This window comes from Oncorhynchus kisutch, linkage group LG2 (genome assembly GCF_002021735.2).
Source record: "Oncorhynchus kisutch isolate 150728-3 linkage group LG2, Okis_V2, whole genome shotgun sequence".
NCBI lineage: Eukaryota > Metazoa > Chordata > Actinopteri > Salmoniformes > Salmonidae > Oncorhynchus > Oncorhynchus kisutch.
In genome coordinates, this window is record NC_034175.2 from 12,521,318 (window position 1) to 12,541,257 (window position 19,940).

General features: G+C 43.5%; 1 pseudogene; it reads right to left on the reverse strand.

Moving 5' to 3' along the window:
• LOC109901116 (probable leucine--tRNA ligase, mitochondrial) overlaps positions 1–19,940 on the reverse strand; it is a 45,046-nt pseudogene that overhangs the window by 6,348 nt on the left and 18,758 nt on the right.

Consider the following 19,940-nt stretch of genomic DNA (forward strand, 5'->3'; position numbering starts at 1 on the left):
TGGCCTGACTGAAACATGGCTTAAGCCTGATGAATTTACTGTGTTAAAAATCAGGCCTCACCTCCTGGTTACACTAGTGACCATATCCCCAGCACATCCCGCAAATGCGGAGATGTTGCTAACATTTATGATAGCAAATTTCAACTTAAAAAAAAAGAAAAAAAAAGAGAATAAAAAAAGTTCCCTGAATTCCTATTGGACCTTGTAGTCATGGCAGATAATATTCAAATTTTTAGTGACTTTAATATTCACATGGAAAAGTCCACAGACCCACTCCAAAAGGCTTTCGGAGCAATCATCAACTCAGTGGGTTTTGTCCAACATGTCTCCGGACCTACTCACTGTCACAGTTATACTCTGGACCTAGTTTTGTCCAGTGGAATAAATGTTGTGGATCTTAATGTTTTTCCTCATAATCCTGGACTATCGGACCACCATTTTATTACGTTTGCAAACGCAACAAATAATCTGCTCAGACCCCAACTAAGGATCATCAACAGTCCTGCTATAAATTCTCAGACAACCCAAAGATTCCTAGATGCCCTTCCAGACTCCCTCCGTCTACCCAAGGACGTCAGAGTACAAAAATCAGTTAACCACCTAACTGAGGAACTCAATTTAACCTTGCCCAATACCCTAGATGCAGTCGCACCCCGAAAAACATTTGTCATTCGAAACTAACTCCCTGGTATACAGAAAATACCTGAGTTCTGAAGAAAGCTTCCAGAAAATTGGAACGGAAATGCCGCTACTCCAAACTGGAAGTCTTCTGACTAGCTTGGAAAGACAGTACCGAAGAGCCCTCACTGCTGCTAGATCATCCTATTTTTCCAACTTAATTGAGGAAAATAAGAACAATCCAAAATGTATTTTTGATACTGTCGCAAAGCTAACTAAAAAGCAGCATTCCTCAAGAGAGGATGGCTTTCACTTCAGCAGTGATAAATTCATGAACTTCTTTGAGGAAAAGATCATGATCATTAGAAAGCAAATTACTGACCCCTCTTCAAATATGCGTATTCCTCCAAAGCTCAATTGTCCTGAGTCTGCACAACTCTGCCAGGACCTAGGATCAAGGGAGACACTCAAGTGTTTTAGTACTATATCTCTTGACACAATGATGAAAATAATCATGGCCTCTAAACCTTCAAGCTGCATAATGGACCCTATTCCAACTAAACTACTGAAAGAACTGCTTCCTGTGCTCGGCCCTCCTATGTTGAACATAATAAACGGCTCTCTATTCACCGGATGTGTACCAAACTCATTAAAAGTGGCAGTAATAAAGCCTCTCTTGAAAAAGCCCAACTTTGACCCAGAAAATATAAAAAAACTAAAAATCGGCCTATATCGAATCTCCCATTCCTCTCAAAAAATGTAGAAAAAGCTCACTGCCTTCCTTAAGACAAATAAATGAATACGAAATGCTTCAGTCTGGTTTTAGACCCCATCATAGCATTGAGACTGCATTTGTGAAGGTGGTAAATTACCTTTTAATGGCGCCAGACCGAGGCTCTGCATCTTTCCTCGTGCTCCTAGACCTTAGTGCTGCTTTTGATACCATCGATCACCACATTCTTTTGGAGAGATTGGAAACCCAAATTGGTCTACACGGACATGTTCTGGCCTGGTTTAGATCTTATCTGTCGGAAAGATATCAGTTTGTCTCTGTGGATGGTTTGTCCTCTGACAAATCAACTGTAAATTTCAGTGTTCCTCAAGGCTCCGTTTTAGGACCACTATTGTTTTCACTATATATTTTACCTCTTGGTGATGTCAATCGGAAACATAATGTTAACAGTCACTGCTATATGGCTGACACACAGCTTTACATTTCGATGAAACATGGTGAAATCCGACAATTGCCCTCCCTGGAAGCCTGTGTTTCAGACATAAGGAAGTGGACGGCTGCAAATGTTCTACTTTTAAACTCGGACAAAACAGAGATGCTTGTTCTAGGTCCAAAGAAACAAAGAGATCTTCTTTTGAATCTGACAATTATTCTTGATGGTTGTACATTCGTCTAAAATAAAACTGTGAAGGACCTCAGCGTTACTCTGGACCATGATCTCTCTTTTGACGAACATATCAAGACTGTTTCCAGGACAGCTTTTTCCATCTACGTAACATTGCAAAAATAAGAAACTTTCTGTCCAAAAATAATGCAGAAAAATTCATCCATGCTTTTGTCCCTTCTAGGTTAGACTACCTCAATGCTCTACTTTCCGGCTACCCGGAAAAAGCACTAAAACTTCAGCTAGTGCTAAATACGGCTGCTAGACTCCTGACTAGCTACGGAACCCTGACCTGTTCACCGGACGTGCTACCTTCGGTTTTCAACTCTCTAGAGACAGAAGGAGCGGTAGAGGTGTTCTGAATGATCGGCTATGAAAAGCCAACTGACATTTCAAATCAAATCAAATTTTATTTGTCACATACACATGGTTAGCAGATGTTAGTGCGAGTGTAGCGAAATGCTTGTGCTTCTAGTTCCGACAATGCAGTAATAACCAACAACTAATCTAGCTAACAATTCCAAAATTACTACCTTATAGACACAAGTGTAAGGGGATAAAGAATATGTACATAAAGATATATGAATGAGTGATGGTACAGAGCGGCATAGGCAAGATACAGTAGATGGTATTGAGTGCAGTATATACATATGAGATGAGTATGTAAACAAAGTGGCATAGTTAAAGTGGCTAGTGATACATGTATTACATAAGGATGCAGTAGATGATAGAGTACAGTATATACGTATACATATGAGATGAATAATGTAGGGTATGTAAACATTATATTAGGTAGCATTGTTTAAAGTGGCTAGTGATATATTTTACATCATTTCCCATCAATTCCCATTATTAAAGTGGCTGGAGTTGAGTCAGTGTGTTGGCAGCAGCCACTCAATGTTAGTGGTGGCTGTTTAACAGTCTGATGGCCTTGAGATAGAAGCTGTTTTTCAGTCTCTCGGTCCCAGCTTTGATGCACCTGTACTGACCTCGCCTTCTGGATGATAGCGGGGTGAACAGGCAGTGGCTCAGGTGGTTGTTGTCCTTGATGATCTTTATGGCCTTCCTGTGACATCGGGTGGTGTAGGTGTCCTGGAGGGCAGGTAGTTTGCCCCCGGTGATGCGTTGTGCAGACCTTACTACCCTCTGGAGAGCCTTACGGTTGTGGGCGGAGCAGTTGCCGTACCAGGCGGTGATACAGCCCGACAGGATGCTCTCGATTGTGCATCTGAGGTGCTGACCTGTTGCACCCTCGACAATCACTGTGATTATTATTATTATTATTATTATTTGACCCTGTTGGTCATCTATGAACATTTGAACATCTTGGCCATGTTCTGTTAGAATCTCCACCAGGCACAGCCAGAAGAAGACTGGCCACCCCTCATAGCCTGGTTCCTCTCTAGGTTTCTTCCTAGGTTCTGGCCTTTATAGGGAGTTTTTCCTAGCCAATGTGCTTCTACACCTGCATTCCTTGCTGTTTGGGGTTTTAGGCTGGGTTTCTGTACAGCACTTTGTTTTAAGATACCAAGGATCATTTAGCTATTTGATTCAGAATTTTAAGAAGGTATCAAAAATCAGAGTCAATACCTGGAACTAAAAGTAAGTTTGTTCTGATGAGTCTGTCTTATATCTGAGAGATATAAGAATGATCAGGTATTTACAGTGCCTTCAGAAAGTATTCAGACCCCTTGACTTTTTCCACATTTTGTTAGGTTACAGCCTTACTCTAAAATTGATAAAATATTTTTTTTCCCCTCATCTATCTACACACAGTGCCCCATAATGACAAAGCAAAAACAGGTTTTTAGAAAAATGCCATTTACATAAGTATTCAGACCCTTTACCCAGGAATTTGTTAAAGCACCTTTGGCAGCAATTACAGCCTCGAGTCTTATTGGGTATGACACTACAAGCTTGGCACACCTGTATTTGGGGAGTTTCTTCCATTTTTCTCTGCTGATGCTCTCAAGCTCTGTCAGGTTGGATGGGGAGCATTGCTGCACAGCTATTGTCAGGTCTCTCCAGAGATGTTAGATCGGGTCCATGTCCGGCCATTCAAAGCCATTGTCCCGAAGCCACTCCTGTGTTGTCTTGGCTGTGTGCCTTGGGTTGTTTTCCTGTTGGAAGGTGAACCTTCCTCCCAGTCTGAGGTCCTGAGCGCTCTGGAGCAGGTTTTCATCAAGGATCTCTCTGTACTTTGCTCCGTTCTGCTTTCCCTCGATCCTTACTAGTCTCCCAGTCCCTGCCGCTGAAAAAACACCCCCACAGCATGATGCTGACAACACCATGCTTCACCGTAAGGAAGTTTCCTCCAGACGTGAGGTTTGGCATTCAGGCCAAAGAGTTCAATCCTTCGACCTCATGGCTTGGCATTTGCTCTGACATGCACTGTCAACTTTGAGACCTTATATAGACAGGTGTGAACCTTTCCAAATCATGTCCAATCAATTGCATCTACCACACGTGGCCTTCAATCAAGTTGTAGAAACATCTAAAAGGATGATCAATGGAAACAGGATGCAGCGGAGCTCAATTTTGAGTCACATAGCAAAGGGTCTGAATACTTATGGAAATAAGGGATTTCATTTTTTTTTTTTTTTTAAACATTTCCTAACATTTCTAAAAACCTGGTCTCACTTTGTCATTATGCAGTATTGTGTGTAGATTGCTGAGGATTTTAATTAATTTAATACGTTTTAAAATAAGGCCGTTAACGTTAACAACATGTGGAAAAAGTCAAAGGGTCTGAATACTTTCCGAAGGCACTGTATCCCCTTATTTTAGGTACTAAACGATCTCCATATACTGTACTTCCATAAATATCTTAAACTGGTACCGGGACCTTCAGACAAGTCTTGTGAGGCTTATGGGCATCCTAGAGAAAAACGAAGAACACCATCATGTTCGTGAGAGTCTCAGCTTGTTAGCTTTCCTCACACATATTAGTGTGTAGCTAAAAGAGTTTCGGACGCTACAGACAGAAGTTGGCAGAGGAGGCTGTACCGACTTCAGACGAGTCTTGTGAGGCTTGTGGTCGTCCTAGAGGAAAACGGAGAACACCACTGTGTTCATGAGAATCTCAGAATGCTCATAATAGTTTGTAGGCTAAACTGTTCGGACGCTACAGACATTGGTGAGAAGACTGATTTTCGGGATGTCTCATGGTCTGACAAACACCGCTTTAGCTCTACCACCTTTCACCACAGATGCAGGAGGGCGATATCTCTTGCTTAAACAGACATATTTTCATGGGAATTTTTTGATAATGTTCATTTGATTTCCGCATGGACGCAGAAATTGTAGGCTAAGGGTTAAGACGGTGCTCCTCCATTCCTTCTTCTAGGACCTGACCAGGAAGAACTTCTGAGCAACCTCAGGAATCCATCTGTGAGGGATGTCTACTAACTCTAACCTGTGAATGCAGACGTGTAAAGTCCCCACCCTGCTGTGCCCACCTGTGAAGTCCATATGGTCTCTCTTCGGGTACTGTCCTCTGTCTGCAGCTCTAAACGTCTGGCCCTTGTTGAGGCCCTGCACCAGCATCTTCTTGAAAGGCTCCCTGGAGTGGACATTCAAAGAGCTTATTTCATTTAGCCGTTTAAAAGGAAAATTCTGCAGGGGATAATTAGACAGACGTTACAAAGACGTTTTGCCAATGGTGCCTTCTTCAGTTAGCGTCCACTTACTTTTAAGTGAACATTTTCACTTGATGTCAATGGGAGACTAAGTGAAAATTCAGCTTCATTGGAAGTTAGAACTCACCCCTAAGTGGGTTCAACCTTCTGGCACAATGGTTCTATTGATATCGACTAGTGAACAATGGTTGCTGTACCTGTGTCCCACTAGGCCCTGATCCCTACAGAAGTGACTGAGGAAGCGTGCATAGTACAGGTGCATAACAGCATGATCCTTCCCCCCCAATGTACACGTCCACAGGAAGCCAGTGGTCTGACAGGGAGCGCTCAAAAGGCCTGGGGTGGAGAGGGGGGGGGACATGTTAGTTTGAGTGAAGTAAACTGTTATGACTCCAATTTATATGTGGTGTTTTCTGTCGATTTGTTCTTTTTTAAACTTCTTTTTACAGTATAGTGAGAGAATAATAATAATGTGAAGGAATTCACCAATATAACAAGTAGCTCAACTATAGAAGCTGTTATAGTAAATATGTGTAAGGTGTCTGGTCTTTGATATTACAGTTGAAGTCAGAAGTTTACATACACCTTAGCCAAATACATTTAAACTCAGTTTTTCACAATTACTGACATTTAATCCAAGTAGAAATTCGCTTCTTAGGTGAGTTAGGATCACCACTTTATTTTAAGAATATGAAATGTCAGAATAATAGTAGAGTGAATGATTTATTTCAGCTTTTATTTATTTTATCACATTCCCAGTGGGTCAGAAGTTTATATACACTCAATTAGTATTTGGTATTATTGCCTTTAAATTGTTTAACTTGGGTCAAACGTTTCGGGTAGCCGTCCACAAGCTTCCCACAATAAGTTGGGAATTTAGTCTCATTCCTCCTGACACAGCTGGTGTAACAGAGTCAGGTGTGTAGGCTCGCACATGCCATTTCAGTTCAGCCCACAAATTTTCTATAGGATTGAGGTCAGAGCTTTGTGATGGCCACTCCAATACCTTGACTTTGCTGTCCTTAAGCTATTTTTCCACAACTTTGGAAGTATGCTTGGGGTCATTGTCCATTTGGAAGACCCATTTGCAACCAAGCTTTAACTTCGTTTTGAGATGTTGCTCCAATATATCCACATAATTTTCCTACCTCATGATGCTATCTATTTTGTGAAGTGCACCAGTGCCTCCTGCAGCAAAACACACCCACAACATGATGCTGCCACCCCTGTGCTTCACAGTTGGGATGGTGTTTTTCGGCTTGCAAGCCTCCCCTTTTCCCTCCAAACATAACAATGGTCATTATGGCCAAACAGTTATATTTTTGTTTCATCAGACCAGAGGACAAAAAGTACGATCTTTGTCCCCATGTACAGTTGCAAACCATCGTCTGGCTTTTTTATGGCAATTTTGGAGCAGTGGCTTCTTCCCTGCTGAGCGGTCTTTCAGGTTATGTCGATATAGGACTCGTTATACTGTGGATATAGATACCTGTTTCCTCCAGCATCTTCACAAGGTCCTTTGCTGTTGTTCTGGGATTGATTTGCACTTTTACGCTCTAGAAGACTGAACGCGCCTCGTTCCTGCACAGTATGACAGCTATGTGGTCCCATGGTATATTTGCGTACTATTGTTTGTACAGATGAATGTGGTACATTCAGGCATTTGAAATTGCTCCCAAGGATGAACCAGACTTGTGGAGGTCTACAATGTGTTTTCTGAGCTTTTGGGAAAATTATTTTGATTTTCCCATGATGTCAACAAAGAGGCACTGAGTTTGAAGGTAGGCCTAGAGATACATCCACAGGTACACCTCCAATTGACTCAAATTATGTCAATTAACCTATAAGAAGCTTCAAAAGCCATTACATAATTTTCTGGAATTTTCCAAGCTGTTTAAAGGCACAGTCAACTGTGTATGTAAAATTCTGACCCATTGGAATTGTGATATAGTGAAAAATAAATGAAATAATCTGTCTATAAAATACTAGTGTCATGCAAAAATACTAGTGTCATGCACAAAGTAGACTTGCCAAAACTATAGCTTGATATCAAGTAATTTGTGGAGTGGTTGAAAAACAAGTTTTAATGACTCCAACATAAGTGTATGTAAACTTCCGACTTCAACTGTATGTGTAGATATATCCTCTAGGGGGCAGCCTGGGCTTAATATCATCTATCCCATAAGTCAAGGAGCATCCTCCTGAAGGCGCGCGCACACACACACACACACACACACACACACACTCACAAATAAATGTATATCCTGATGATGAGTAATCAGAGCTCAGAGAGGAGAGGTGAAGTAACCCTCTCTCTCAGATAATTCCTATCTGAAGGATCTGTCTGGTTGTAGATCTGACCAAGTCACCAGACAACAATGAGGAAGAGAATGAAGACGTAAATTTGGCTTGCTGGGAAAACACTGTACCTCGGCTCAAAACTCCCAATGCTCCTTAGATAATGCTATATCACATAATGCTAATCCTCTCTGCCAGTGGATGATGTCTCAGAATAATTGAACTGGCTAAACGAGTTAGACTCACTGGGCAGAAAATGACCTACCCTCCCTGTGTACTGGTGTCAGGCCAAAAATACATGCACACGCACACCCGCGCACACAAACACACTAACCTCTTGGTGGCCCCCACCCAACCAAAACCTCAAACTCGGCCACAGCAAGCCAACAGGATGCTCAAACAGTTTAATTGCTTTTTCAGTTCTGGCATAATCTGTCCAGGTAATACATAAGAGGGAGAGGCCAGCACCCTCTTAAAGCAGCTTAAAGCAGGGTAAATCCATTTGAATTCAATCCAATTTTGACAGCATCCATTTTGATGTGTTTCAAGCAGACCACCATGGTTCCTGTGCACAAGAAAGCAAAAGGTAACCTGCCTAAAATATGATCAAATGTTATGAGTCACATGCGCCGAATACAACAGTGAAATTCTTACTTACAAGCCCCTAACCAACAATGCAGTTTAAAAAAATATGGATAAGAATAAGAAATAAAAGTAACAAGTAATTAACCAGCAGCAGTAAAATAACAATAGCGAGACTATATACTGAGGGGTACCGAAACAGAGTCAATGTGCGGGGGCACCAGTTAGTTGAGGTAATATGTACATGTAGGTATAGTTATAGTGACTATGCATAGATGATAACAACAGAGAGTAGCAGTGGTGTAAAAGAGGGGGGGGGGGCAATGCAAATAGTCTGGGTAGCCATTTGATTAGATGTTCAGGAGTCTTATGGCTTGGGGGTAGAAGCTGTTTAGAAGCTTCTTGGACCTAGACTTGGTGCTCTGGTACCACTTGCCGTTCGGTAGCAGAGAGAACAGTCTAGGGTGGCTGGAGTCTTTGACAATTTTTAGAACCTTCCTCTGACACCATCTGGTAAAGAGGTCCTGGATGGCAGAAAGCATGGCCCCAGTGATGCACTGGGCCATTCGCACTACATTCTGTAGTGCCTTGCGGTCAGAGGACGAGCAGTTGCCATACCAGGCAGTGATGCAACCAGTCAGGATGCTCTCGATGGTGCAGCTGTAGAAACATTTGAGGATCTGAGGATCCATGCCAAATCTTTTCAATCTCCTGAGTGGGAATAGATTTTGTTGTGCCCTCTTCACGACTGTCTTAGTGTGCTTGGACCATGTTAGTTTGTTGGTGATGTGGACACCAAGGAACTTGAAGCTCTCAACCTGCTCCACTGCAGCCCTGTCGATGAGAATGGGGGCGTGCTCGGTCCTCTTTTTCCTGTCGTCCAATCATCTCCTTTGTCTTGATCACATTGAGGGAGAGGTTGTTGTCCTGGCACCCCACGGCCAGGTCTCCGACCTCCTCCCTATAGGCTGTCTCGTCGTTGATCAGGCCTACCACTGTTGTGTCATAGGAAAACTTAATGATGGTGTTGGAGTCAACACTGAGGGGCCCCTGTGTTGAGGATCAGCGTGGCGGATGTGTTGTTACCTACCCTTACGACCTGGGGATGGCCCTTCAGGAAGTCCAGGATCCAGTTGCAGAGGGAGGTGTTTAGTCCCAGGGTCCTTAGCTTTTTGATGAGCTTTGAGGGCACTATGGTGTTGAACGCTGAGCTGTAGTCAATGAACAGGATTCTCACATAGGTGTTCCTTTTGTCCAGGTGGGAAAGGGCAGTGTGGAGTGCAATAGAGATTGCATCATCTGTGGATCTGTTGGGGTGGTATGCAAATTGGAGTGGGTATAGGGTTTCTGGGATAATGGTGTTAATGTGAGCCATGACCAGCCTTTCAAAGCACTTCATGGCTACAGACATGAGTGCTACGGGTCGGTAGTCATTTAGGCAGGTTACCTTCGTGTTCTTGGGCACAGGCACTATGGTGGTCTGCTTAAAACATGTTGGTATTGTGTCTCCCGGGTGGTGCAGTGGTCTAAGGCTGTGCCACCAGAGATTCTCGGTTCGAGCCCAGGCTTTGTCGCAGCCGGCCGTGATCGGGAGGTTCATGGGGCGACGCACAATTGGCCCAGCGTTGTCCGGGTTAGGGAGGGTTTGGCCGGCAGGGATATCCTTGTCTCATCGCGCACTAGTGACTCCTGTGTTGGGCTGACCGCAGTAGACGCTGACCAGGTCACCAGGTGTACGGCGTTTCCTCCGACACATTGGTGCGGCTGGCTTCCGGGTTGGATGTGCATTGTGTCAAGAAGCAGTGCGACTAGGTTGGGTTGTGTTTCGGAGGACGCATGGCTCTCGACCTTCGCCTCTCCCGAGTCCGTACGGGAGTTGCAGCGATGAGACAAGACTGTAAACTACTACCAATTGGATAGTACGAAATTGGGGAGAAAAAAAGGGAGAAAATAAAAAAATGTAAAAAAGCATGTTGGTATTACAGACTCAGACAGGGAGAGGTTGAAAATGTCAGTGAAGACACTTGCCGGCATGCTCGCAGTACAAGTCGTGGTAATCCATCTGGCCCTGCGGCCTTGTGAATGTTGACCTGTTTAAAGTTCTTACTCACATCGGCTGTGAGTAAGAACATATTCTAGTCTGTGCTAGCAAAACAGCAGCTTAGCATCTGCTTCATCTGACCACTTTTTATTGATCTATACACTGGTGCTTCCTGCTTTAATTTTTGCTTGTAAGCAGGAATCAGGAGGATCGAATTATGGTCAGATTTGCAAAATGGAGTGCGAGTGAGAGCTTTGTATGCGTCTCTGTGTGTGGAGTGAAGGTGGTCCAGGGATTTTAGAAATTTGGGAAAACGGATTTAAGTTTCCCTGCATTTAAGTCCCTGGCTACTAGGAGTGCCGCCTCTGGGTGAGCGTTTTCTTGTTTGCCTTTGGCAGAATACAGCTCATACAATGCGGTCTTAGTGCCAGCCTCTGACTGTGGTGGTATGTAAACAGCTACGAAAAATACAGATGAATACTCTAGGTAGGTAGTGTGGTCTACAGTTTATCATGAGATACTCTACCTCAGGCGAGCAATAGCTTGAGACTTCCTTAGAGATCGTGCACCTGCTGTTATGTATAAAAAAAGCATAGACCGCCGCCCCTTGTCTTACCAGACGCCGCTGTTCTATCCTGACGGTGCAAAGCATAAACAGCCAGCTGTATGTCGATAGTGTCTCCGTGAAGCATAAGATATCAAGGTTTTGAATGTCCCGTTGGTTGTTTAATCTTCCGCGTAGGTCATCTATTTTATTGTCCAAAGACTGCACGTTTGCTAGCAGAATGGAAAGAAGTGGGGGTTTATTCGATCGTCTACGAATTCTCAGAAGGCAGCACGCCCTCAGGCCCCTTTTTCTCCCCCTCCTCTTCACGTAAGTCACAGGGATCTGGGCCTGTTCCTGAGAAAGCAGTGTACTGTTTACGTCGGCCTCGTCAGACTTGTTAATGGAAGAAAAGGATTCTGCCAGTCCGTGTGAGTAGTTCTGATGTCCTGAAGTTATTTTCGGTCATAAGAGACGGTAGTGGCAAAATTATGTACAAAATAAGTTTTAAAAAATAAGTTACAAACAAATGAAAAAACACAACACAAACGTCTGCCTTCTTCTCCGGCGCCATCTTACACATTACTGACCCGTAGCACTCACGTCGGAAGCCTTGAAGTGCTTTGAAAGGCTGGTCATGGCTCACATCAACACCATCATCCTGGAAACCAAAGACCCACCCCACTTCGTATACCACCCCAACAGATCCACAGATGACGCAAATCTCAATCACACTCCATACTACCCTTTCCATTCAGGCCAAAGAGTTCAATCTTGATTTCATCAGACCAGAGAATATTGTTTCACATGGTCTAAGAGTCCTTTAGGTGCCTTATGGTCAAATCCAAGCGGACTTTCATGTGCCATTTACTGAAGAGTGGCATCCGTCTCGCCACTCTACCATAAAGGCTTGATTGGTGGTGCTGCAGAAATGGTTATCCTTCTGGAAGGTTCTCCCATCTCCACAGAGGAACTCTGCATGACAATGACCCGAAACACACAGCCAGGGCAACTAAGGAGTGGCTCCGTAAGAAGCATCTCAAGGTCCTGGAGTGGCCTAGCCAGTCTCCAGACCTGAACCCAATAGAAAATCTTTGGAGGGAGCTGAAAGTCCGTATTGCCCAGTGACAGCCCCGAAACCTGGAGGATCTGGAGAAGGTCTGTATGGAGTAGTGGGCCAAAATCCCTGCTGCAGTGTGTGCAACCCTGGTCAAGAACTACAGGAAACGTATGATCTCTGTAATTGTAAACAAAGGTTTCTGTACCAAATATTAAGTTCTGCTTTTCTGATGTATCAAATACTTATGCCATGCAATAAAATGCAAATGAATTACTTAAAAATCATAATGTGATTTTCTGGATTTTTGCTTTAGATTCCGTCTCTCACAGTTGAAGTGTACCTATGATAAAAAAATTACAGACCTCTACATGCTTTGTAAGTAGGAAAACCTGCAAAATCGGCAGTCTATCAAATACATGTTCTCCCACTGTATATATACACACACACACACACAGTTGAAGTCGGAAGTTTACATACACTTATGTTGGAGTCATTAAAACCCGTTTTTCAACCACTCCACAAATTTTAATAAACTATAGTTTTGGCAAGTCGGTTAGGACATCTACTTTGTGCATGACACAAGTAATTTTCCAACAATTGTTTACAGACAGATTATTTCACTTAGAATTCACTGTATCACAATTCCAGTGGGTCAGAAGTTTACATACACTCACTTGACTGTGCCTTTAAACAGCTTGGAAAATTCCAGAAAATGATGTCATGGCTTTAGAAGCTTCTGATAGGCTAATTGACATCATTTGAGTCAATTGGAGGTGTACCTGTGGATGTATCTCTAGGTCTACCTTCAAACTCAGTGCCTCCTTGTTGACATCATGGGAAAACCAAAATAATTTCCCCAAAAGCTCAGAAAAAAAATTGTAGACCTCCACAAATCTGGTTCATCCTTGGGAGCAATTTCCAAACACCTGAAGGTACCACGTTCATCTGTACAAACAATAGTACGCAAGTATAAACACCATTGGACCAGGCAGCTGTCATCCTAATTGACCTAAGACAGGGAATTTTTACTCGGATTAGGAATTGTGAAAAACTGAGTTTAAATGTATTTGGCTAAAGTGTAACTTCAACTGATATATAAAAAATAAAAAATCCATAAATTATTAAATAGTTTGACAACCCTGTTTATAAGCTTTTAAATGATATCAATCTCAACTGTTTATCATTTCCAGTGATGAAGACTTGGATGTATCCTGGTACTGTACAACAATGGGTCAACTTTGAGCATCTTTACCTCTCGATTGTTTGGGCATTCAGGTCCAAAACGTCACTTTCTGAGCACTTCCACAAATGGGCAAATATGTATGTAAGGTTTCGTTCGACTCAAAAGGGGTGTTGTCAAAAAGTGATTGAATTGAAATGGATTTACCCAGTAAGGTCAGTGAAGGAAAGACAAGTCCTGCCTTTGGGAAATTAATCTCTTTTGTTAAAGCTCTGGATATCGCCACCGCCCCAGCAGCTAACGGCCAGGAGTTTATAATCTCCATCAGCAGGGAATACAAGTTAAGGATATGTGTGCTTGTTTGCGTATGTACGAAATTATCTGTTTGAGAGGAAGTGTAAAATGGTGTGCTGATGTGTGGGTGGAAAAAACATTTGTCAGTGATTAAATGGACAATGCATATTACATTTGTAATATTTGTAGATTCTCGTTGTATACAAAACTATTTACCTAAGGTGACTTTTGTCTCTACTTCTGTTTCATTTTGGAACAGTCCCAAAAAATATAATCTCTAATCTTCCCTTTTAAATCAGTCAGTACCAGGTCCTACAACACTCCCTCTCTCTATCCCTCTTTCATGTTGTAGGAACTGCTACTGACTGATGTAAAAGTAGAGATTATATTTTTGGGGGGATAGGAAGATAGATAAGACAAACAGAGAGAGCGATACTACAGACAGAGGAATGGAAAATCCCAGATCACCTGTCTTGGTTGTGGGGGTCAGTATCTCAAATAGTACCAGGATGAGTCCACAAACATGTCCATGGTGTCGGTCTGCCATCTGGCCCTTTACACCTGACAAGACACAACAGGAGAGAGGGGTCAAATAGAATCAGAACAACATTTATTTAATGTGCATTTAAAACAATGCAACAAATGTAACAGTTAGCACTTGAACCTAATTTCCAGCAGGAGGGCATTAGCGCTGGAGGGAGATATGACTCCAAATGTCAAACACAGTATAATGATTGAACATGACACGGCTCAAGTCTTCGTGGATATTTTGTCATGTAGCTAGCTAGCTGGTTTGAATCACCGTTTCTTATTTATAGTGACACATGAGAGGTAAGAGTGCAGTCATTTTAGAAATGATAAACGTCTACCCCATTGTCCTATTGTGAAATTACTTTTGTTAGTTTAGTTTGTAAGCATAAAGTGTCCAGAGGACTGGCCTGTGTAGTGTGTATCTAATGTGAGCTGGAACCATCTGTCTGTGGAGGTCATGTCCCGTAGGAGATGCCACAGTCAGGCTGGAACCACTACACTACACAGCCATCAGATCCCTGCTCCTGTGCCCTGCCTAAATAGCACTGCCAGAGGGACAGAGAACCGGCCAGCACCATGCCAGCTTGGTGGGTGGGTGTGTGTGTGTGTGCACCAGCTTGGTGTGTTTGTGTGTGTCTGTTGTTAGTGCCATCCCAGGCCCTTTTCATCCAATCCAAACAGAGCTCTCTGTACACACTGCTCATCTGTCAGCCTCACAGAGAGCAACACATGACACTGGCAAAGGCGAGTAACAAAAAAACAACTTTTTTTTGTACCTACTTTCAACATGCACATTGGAACTGAGAATGTGTCTCACTGTTTAATGAGTCTTAATAGTATAGAACCACCCAGTCAGTATCACCATGCCAGGAAGACCATCAGCAACCCTAGAGAAGAACACTACAGCACCCAGTCAGAATCACCATGCCAGGAAGACCATCAGCAACCCTAGAGAAGAACACTACAGCACCCAGTCAGTATCACCATGCCAGGAAGACCATCAGCAACACTAGAGAAGAACACTACAGCACCCAGTCAGAATCACCATGCCAGGAAGACCATCAGCAACACTAGAGAAGAACACTACAGCACCCAGTCAGAATCATCATGCCAGGAAGACCATCAGCAACCCTAGAGAAGAACACTACAGCACCCAGTCAGAATCACCATGCCAGGAAGACCATCAGCAACCCTAGAGAAGAACACTACAGCACCCAGTCAGTATCACCATGCCAGGAAGACCATCAGCAACACTAGAGAAGAACACTACAGCACCCAGTCAGAATCACCATGCCAGGAAGACCATCAGCAACACTAGAGAAGAACACTACAGCACCCAGTCAGAATCACCATGCCAGGAAGACCATCAGCAACCCTAGAGAAGAACACTACAGCACCCAGTCAGTATCACCATGCCAGGAAGACCATCAGCAACACTAGAGAAGAACACTACAGCACCCAGTCAGAATCACCATGCCAGGAAGACCATCAGCAACACTAGAGAAGAACACTACAGCACCCAGTCAGAATCACCATGCCAGGAAGACCATCAGCAACACTAGAGAAGAACACTTACAGCACCCAGTCAGAATCACCATGCCAGGAAGACCATCAGCAACACTAGAGAAGAACACTACAGCACCCAGTCAGAATCACCATGCCAGGAAGACCATCAGCAACACTAGAGAAGAACACTTACAGCACCATACTTGGTCCCCTGTAGTATGGCGCTTTTAATGGCACAAACAGGCAAAAGTTGTCACACACAAGCATATCAACACACCCTCACACTTTACTCTTAAAGTGAGAATACCCCTATTCATTAACAATCTCTCTCTCTCTCACACACACACACAGTCTATAATAAGGCAGAGGGGATGCTTAGCAACAAGGCTGAGGTGTAGCAGGTTAATACCCAGGTGCCATTTCATGAGTTCAAAATGCACCATCCTACCAAAGAGCCTTTCATGACAAAAAAGCGAGAAAAAAAAAAATGCGGCTGCACACCACTCTCCTGTGGTTTTCCCTCTCTCCGATCGACCATTCAGGGTACAGATAATTGTAATTTGACAGACATACAGTTTCAGACTCCTGGGGGGCTGTGATTGTTGGACACATGTGCTATCTATGACTATGGTTATTCCCTGTCCTGCTGTATATAGGCTGATTTCAGGAATGACAGAGTAGCGGAGCTACAATTCCAACCAGATAGCAAAAATAAAGTGAAAGTGCATTGCGGGTATGTGTGTGCCAGATTGGGGGAGAATCAGACAGATATGGCATCAGAAGCAAGAACAATTTAGTTCCTTACTGTAATAGTTTTGCATTAAAATGGTCAAAAAGAAGAAAAAAACATTTTTTTCCCCCAAGCAAGAATTTATCTACGACATAAGGGAGTGAGGGACCTAATTGAAGGGGGCCTGATGGGAGGGATGTGTAACCTGATTACTAGCTGTTATTGGCAGAGAGGTTTGGTACTCTCTTTGTTTTTGGTCTATTCATTTATACCGCCTGGTGATGTCACCAGGCAAGCCAAAACGGGAATCAAAAACACTATCCTGTTGTAGCAAGCTAGCTGGACTAATTACACACAGGGTTCAACTGAGGGGCCAATTCACAGCAGTAGGCAGACAGGGAGCAGAGACAATATCAGCGGTGGAGGAAATGACTTCTCAAGGACGAGACAGACAGATAAAGCTCCATCTCCCCCACCATCTCTCATCAAACACCTTCTGTACACTCCACCCGACGGTTCATTGGACATGATCGTTGAGTTAAGAGAGTGAATTTCCTCAGACGCCGTCAACAAGAGATGGAGAGACAAGGAAGAGGAGGAGAACGTCTCTGGATATAGCCGTGAGACCAGACGACCCCATCGCTCTCTCTGTATGACTGTCTGACTGAGCTGTTGAAACAGCATTTCCTAGTTGCTGTACCAGAATTCCACTTCCAATCATGGAACTATCATTTTTTTAAAGGAGGAATCTCCCCATGAAGAAATCCTATGTTGGTGAGGGTGCGTGTGGTGGGGGCATAGACATGCCCGGCATGTAGGCTTCAGCTGGTTTATATAACCACTGTGCCATCTGTCACTCATTACATAACCCTGGTCCCTGTGTGTTAAAAACTAGCCAGTATTCATATCCTCAATACACAGTGGTTGAATCACTAATGGCACCTTATTCACTTTATAGTGCACTACTTTTGACCAGAATCCATATGGGATGCCTTCTGTATACTCTCTGAAATCACAGGGAGGGTGTCGGTACTCAAAGCTGATCTGGCCTTGGACTCATTTATCCTGACTTTTAGTACAGGCAAAAAGGGGAAACTGACAGAGTAGAAAACTGAAAGCACCAGAAATAATTGCCTGAACCTAAGAGCAAGAGAGCAAGTCGCTGACTAACCATTGAGAAAGTTATACAACCTTGGAAAAATTATTTGATTTTAATATAAGTAACTGGAATAAAGTGAACTCCGTCACTTATGTTTGTGAACTAGCTATGAACTTCCAATCCAACTGACAGCACCAGCATTCATTTCCAAACTGGACATTTGACCGGATGGCATTAGATTCTGACCCAGGCTGATAGGTCCTGGTCAAGAGCAGTGTGCTACGTAGGGAATAGAGTGCCATTTGGTATGCAACTGAAGTGTTCTCACACCTCACTCAGAGTGTCAGTGTGTTCTCACCTGGGACAGGTACAGCTGATCCAATCATCAGTGTGCTTCAGAGGGGATGCCCCCTTCCCCGTGAGGGACAGTAGTTTGGGGAGGGTGATTGGAAGTTGCTCCTCAGGGGCCGCCACAGGACCACAAGACCCACAGTGCACCATGGGGATGGGCGTGCCCCAGTACCGCTGCCGGGAAAGACCCAGCCACGTTTCATCTTCAATGCCCTTGCTGATGGAAGGAGGTTTTCACTCAAAATCTCACGATACATGGCCCAATTCATTCTTTCCTTTACACGGATCAGTCGTCCTGGTCCCTTTGCAGAAAAACAGCCCCAAAGCATGATGTTTCCACCCCCATGCTTCACAATAGGTATGGTGTTCTTTGGATGCAACTCAGCATTCTTTGTCCTCCAAACACAACGAGTTGAGTTTTTACCAAAAAGTTATATTTTGGTTTCATCTGACCATTTGACATTCTCCCAATCTTCTTCTGGATCATCCAAATGCTCTCTAGCAAACTTCAGACGGGCCTGGACATGTACTGGCTTAAGCAGGGGGACACATCTGGCACTGCAGGATTTGAGTCCCTGGCGGCGTAGTGTGTTACTGATGGTAGGCTTTGTTACTTTGGTCCCAGCTCTCTGCAGGTCATTCAATAGGTCCCCCCGTGTGGTTCTGGGGTTTTTGCTCACCGTTCTTGTGATCATTTTGACCCCACGGGGTGAGATCTTGCGTGGGGCCCAAGATCAAGGGAGATTATCAGTGGTCTTGTATGTCTTCCATTTCCTAATAATTGCTCCCACAGTTGATTTCTTCAAACCAAGCTGCTTACCTATTGCAGATTCAGTCTTCCCAGCCTGGTGCAGGTCTAGAATTTTGTTTCTGGTGTCCTTTGACAGCTCTTTGGTCTTGGCCATAGTGGAGTTTGGAGTTTGACTGTTTGAGGTTGTGGACAGGTGTCTTTTATACTGATAACAAGTTCAAACAGGTGCCATTAATACAGGTAACGAGTGGAGGACAGAGGAGCCTCTTAAATAATAAGTTACAGGTCTATGAGAGCCAGAAATCTTGCTTGTTTGTAGGTGACCAAATACTTATTTTCCACCATAATTTGCAAATAAATTCATTAAAAATCCTACAATGTGATTTTCTGGATTTTTTTTCTAATTTTGTCTGTCATAGTTGAAGTGTACCTATGATGAAAATTACAGGCCTCTCTCATCTTTTTAAGTGGGAGAACTTGCACAATTGGTGACTGACTAAATACTTTTTTGCCCCACTGTATCTGGCCGCTAGACTAACTTACCAACCTACATTTTTTTTTATGACATGGGCTAATTGAGTGACTGCTGATGCACAACCAAATTTCAAAATTGCACCTTGTGTATTCTATTATTCCATTAACAGTAAGTTGGACCAATTTCAACTCAGTCGGGGTCTCAAGGGCCTAAAAAAAAAGGGGGCCGTGGGTTGCTGGGATATGGCTAGTTCCTCATGGGTATTGCCCTCCTTGTGGACTCGTGGACTCGTGGAGTGAGAAAAACACCAAAAACACCAAGCAGGGAACTCCCTTCTAGAGAGTTAAAGTTACATCATTCCAACAGCAGCCAAACGCCCTGTGTATGACAGAGACACACTGCAGGCTCAAGGACACACTGGCACAGTGACATCTACAAACATGTACAGGACACAGGGAAAGGCTGAATGTGATTCATGACATTTTCCAAACCACCATGCTTCTACATCTGTATTGCTTGCCGTTTTAGGCTGGGTTTCTGTATAGCACTTTGTGACATCGGCTGATGTAAAAGGGGATTTATAAATAGATTATTTCAATAAAATTTCAATCAGAGAGACAAACAAAAGCTCAGAGGCCAATAATACACAGTGAGTACATACTGTATGTGCAAGCCATGTGGACGTTCAAACCCACACACACATCCACGTACCGATGACAGTGTCTAGATGACCTTCAAACTCCTGCTTGCTGGAGATCACCAGGGGAAGTTCCTGACCGGTAAATAGGTTGTGGGCTGTGACCTCTGTCAGGCAGTCTGGGGGTCAAAGGTCAGGAGTCAGCACT